This window comes from Taudactylus pleione, unplaced genomic scaffold, assembly GCF_031769625.1.
Source record: "Taudactylus pleione unplaced genomic scaffold, aTauple2 ptg001014l, whole genome shotgun sequence".
NCBI classification, from domain to species: domain Eukaryota; kingdom Metazoa; phylum Chordata; class Amphibia; order Anura; family Myobatrachidae; genus Taudactylus; species Taudactylus pleione.
Window position 1 is genome coordinate 717,744 of NW_028285415.1, and position 4,405 is coordinate 722,148.

The window sequence follows — 4,405 nt, forward strand, 5'->3', positions numbered from 1 at the left end:
TTACAAAGTACCCATCATAATGACTGGCATTATGGGCTATGAATGTGTACCCCTCAAATTTTGGTCTCATGAACGTTTTTACAAAGTCTTCAATACAAGCAATGCCCTGAAACTCCCAGGATTGTTCATCCGCTGTTGTTTGAATCACCCAGGACTGTTCACCCCCTAGTGCTAATGCATAACAGTAATTTGGTATGTGTACACCCGTCTCCTGCATACATTCAAAATCATAAATAATGTATTTTTTTGTAGGATCCACAGGTTTAATGTTTTGGATATAACACAAATGATCCGCAAAACTGCCAACGCACACCTTGCAAACGGGACATGTCATTCCCCGACACTTGTGACCGGGTGTGGTGTACAAGCCGCAGCAGTCGCAATACAATTTTTCAAGACACAGTGTTTTGGAAGACAACGCTAGAGCCTTGTGCTCTTCTAAACAATTGGTTGACCTGCAAAACACCCTACACATGGGGCATCTTAGCGCTGCTTTTCCTGTATCAACACACTCCTGTCTGAGACAAGCCTTACAAAAGAAGAGGCAGTCGTGATTATTTTTGTGGTGTTACACTGTGTTGCAAAACTTGCAGAAGAATCGGGCACCCACAAATGCTTTTATGTCTAATATACCGTAGTAATGGTGATCGTGCCATAAGATAAACAGTATGTTGTCTTTGTATTGACTGTCTGTACAATAAAAATGCCAGTTCGTAACAGAGTACAGCACCTTTATCATAGCTTTTAAGTGATTTTCAAAACAAGCAACGTCACTAAAGCTGATCGGCTTATCAAGGGGCAGATTCAAAGCTTTATGAAGCTCAAGAGCACGCTTGTGTATAACGATATCAGTGACATTTTCATTGTCCAGAAGTTTGCAGAGGCTAGCCGCCAGACACAAATTATTACCGCTGTTATTGAAATCGTATAACAAACGTCTACGTTTCTCAATAATAAGATTGTGTATAATTCTCCGCAGACGTCGGCCCATCAGGGCACCGCCTAAGCGATTCTTGAAAACAGAGATCTCAAATTTCAACTCTGTATCAATTAAAACCTCAGAATTACTTTGCAGCGTGTTTGTTATCTGATTCAAAAAACTGACGGCGTCTAATGTATCGTGCAGTGTGAATAAATTGCGTTGTGTAAACTACTGCCCTCCAACCTTAACTGCACACGATCATTAGGGTCGACATTAACCATGTAGCTGTCGAGCAAAGTCTGTATTGCGTCGTGTATTGCCCTCATTGCATCTACAAACGATGTAACCCTATCCAAATTGACAAACCGGAAATGGTGGTGGATTTCAGATGCCCTGAAATTGGAGTGGTTTCGCTCGTATCTGTCGATGGATTCTAAAAACACAGGGTGTGCCTCCTCTTTATTACCAGGAGATTCCGGACTGACAGGTACGGGTGATGCTACGGCATGGTCCATCTGTGATGATCGTCTATCTACGCGGTGCGATGCTGCGTTGTCATTCTGGTCACTAAATCTAAACACGCCATGCCGTCCTAGTCTAAACTGTTTCTGTCTTGCGTTTATTAAAGTCTGAATAGCGCGCTTTACTTTTAAACGTCTGTATATATTTTTACAGCACTGCGCTCTACGCGCTGCATGGCGGTTCAATCCAAGACCCATCATAATTAGTCATTTCTTTTTTTTACCGAATGCATGGGCCTGTATGAATGCATTAGTTTCACTACCTAATCTATCCTGCTCTGTTACACCATCCATATAATGGTTAATAAATTCAAAAAGCACGTGCTGGTCATGATGTCCGCTGCGCATTATTTCAGTGTGTCGCGTTAACAACCCCTCCGCTATGTTTCACGCATATGAGCTCTCTAAAAATCATGCCTAACATAGCGTGATATTTTAATTTTGATAGCTTACTCACGCCTTCTGTCCTCGCTGCTGTACCTGTAGTGGGTTGTCGACCAACACCCGCACCTGTCGATCCTACGCCCGATGGACCTGCAACAGCGTCGTCCAGCGTGTTCAGCGACACTGGATGATGTCTACCACTGTTGCCTGATGCCCCTGCGACAGCATCATCCAGCGCAGCAGAAGGCGGCTCATTCACAGACACACTGACCCCGATGCTCGGGGTGCCTGAAACACCACCTTCCTCATGCGATTCTACATCTGATGCCCAGAACACCTGGGCATCTTGAAGCAGATCATCATCATCCCGTATCAAAATGGACTCTACCTGCGTGTCTGGGATGATAATTGTATCAGATTGGGTTTCTGATATTGTAATAGGACTGACCCGTACAGATGGTAATATTATAACATTATGTTCTTTTGTATTCCTGCTCTTTCTTTTTGAGGTGATATTGCTGACCTCTGCAGTAGTGTTAACCATGGCACAGGGCACTTGTTCATCATGCCTGTTGGTCCTCTTAACCTTTGCGCAACCTGTGCCAGTGCTTACACTAAGGCATGGTGATTGATTATTATCATCATCATCATCCTGACCTGTGTGTCTGTATGTCTTACCACCGTTACAACTTTCTTGTACACTTCGCAGCAGCGTCAATCGCCTTCTTTTAGGTGCTGATTCGTCAGTATAACTCAGTCTCCTCTTTAATTGCTTTTGATTTAATGGTTCATGCACCCAATGCGTTGTGTGTGGCAATGCTCTCACCCGTCTATGTGGCTTGATTTTATTGTACAATTGGTTCATTATCAATTGAGTAGAACCGGCAAGATGATAATGGCTGTTCAGAGGCGCCGGTGTGCGTTGGTTCTCTTTGTCAGCATCGGACAATTGTGGCATTGTTATCCCGTCCGCTGTTGTATGGGCCTCTGGTTCTCCAGGTGATTCATCAACCGTTATTGCGTTGCAATAATCCGCCGGATCCGTATTATATAGCGCATCTACATCGAACGCTAAAATAAAAAATAAAAAACCAATTAGATGTGCAGCGGTTATATACATTTTGCTCTGTGGAAAAATGATCATTTTAGATGCGTGTAATGAACGTATTGCGTCGTTTAATTAACTTACCCTCGATAGAATGCTCTCGGGGCAGTTCTGTCGCCGGCGCCAGTGGTGAACACGCTGGTGCAGCGCGTATAAGATTTTCAATGGCTGATTGCCCACATGGTATGGTAGGACTGTCTGTGGAATACAGATGCATAATTTAAAAACATATCGCATGATCTACTTATAGGCATTTTGTATTGTCGTTAAAATACCCATGGATACTTACAGCTGTTTTCTGACTGCGGTGACAATGCATACCCCATGTAAGGGTTCTGGAACGTTCCGATATCAGCCCCAAATGCGCATTCTGCACCGTATGGGTCAGCACTTCTCAGATCTTGACGGCTGTTCCTGCATAAGATTAATTTTGATTAATTATGCACGAATAAACATTTGTAAAATAAATTACAAAAAATAAAAAAATTAAAAAATAAAATAAAATAAATAAATAATACAGCACCCTTTTTTATATAAATAAATAACTTTATGTAAACATCGTTAAACAATATATGACCACTTACGGGTTAGAGGCCGATATACAAGATCATCCTCATCTTGCGAAAGGCACGTGATCATATCATCATCTGAAATCTCAAAGATGTTCTGGCTTGTTGACTGTTAAAACAAAATATTATATTAATATGCAAATCGTTTATATCTTTTACCATTAATGCATATTTTTACATGATAAAACTGTGTTGTACATACCACCATTATTATTTTTTCTAACGGTGTGCCTTGGAATAAAAGTTATGCTGAAAGACAAATTAAAAATATATATTTTAATTACGCATGATACCGCTAATCATATTTACATATGAACCACAAAATTTATAGTAAATTTAATTTTAATTAAGCCTAATCACTGCACCCTGTAATTGTGACAATCTATTTTAAATAATTACATAAAACATTAATTTTATAATTTAAAAAATTAAATAAATAAATAAACCATGCTAAAACCAAGTCATGTCAGCTAACATAATGACACTCCAACTGCTAATTCATGAATTTTAAACAATACCAGAGCATCAATCTGCAATGCCAAAACTCGTCACTAGATGCCGCTCAAATCATACGTAATACACCGCCTATCTTTGAAAATTTCAAATTCCATCCCACTGTTAACTGTATAGCAAGAGTGGAACATTTGATTCATGAAGGAAATTCCAATTCACGCAATATAAGTATCACTAACATATCCATATATATATAATCATATAGCTTTATTTATGTAATAAAAACACAATTAAAAGAAGGTAATGTTTGTATAAACAAAATATAAATCATGTGCATATTAAAATTTGCTAACACACGCATTACCAAGAGATGATGTTAGATTAGGAATTACCACCATATATTTATAACCCGCTTGTTATGAAACACAAAAAAAATAGCAGTAACCGTTAT

The 4,405-nt window shown here is 39.7% G+C and overlaps 1 pseudogene; it reads right to left on the reverse strand.

Annotated features, from left to right (window-relative positions):
- Window positions 1-263: 263 nt before the first annotated feature.
- On the reverse strand, window positions 264-1,641 carry LOC148454298 (uncharacterized; annotated as a pseudogene).
- Between the last annotated feature and the right edge of the window lie 2,764 nt (window positions 1,642-4,405).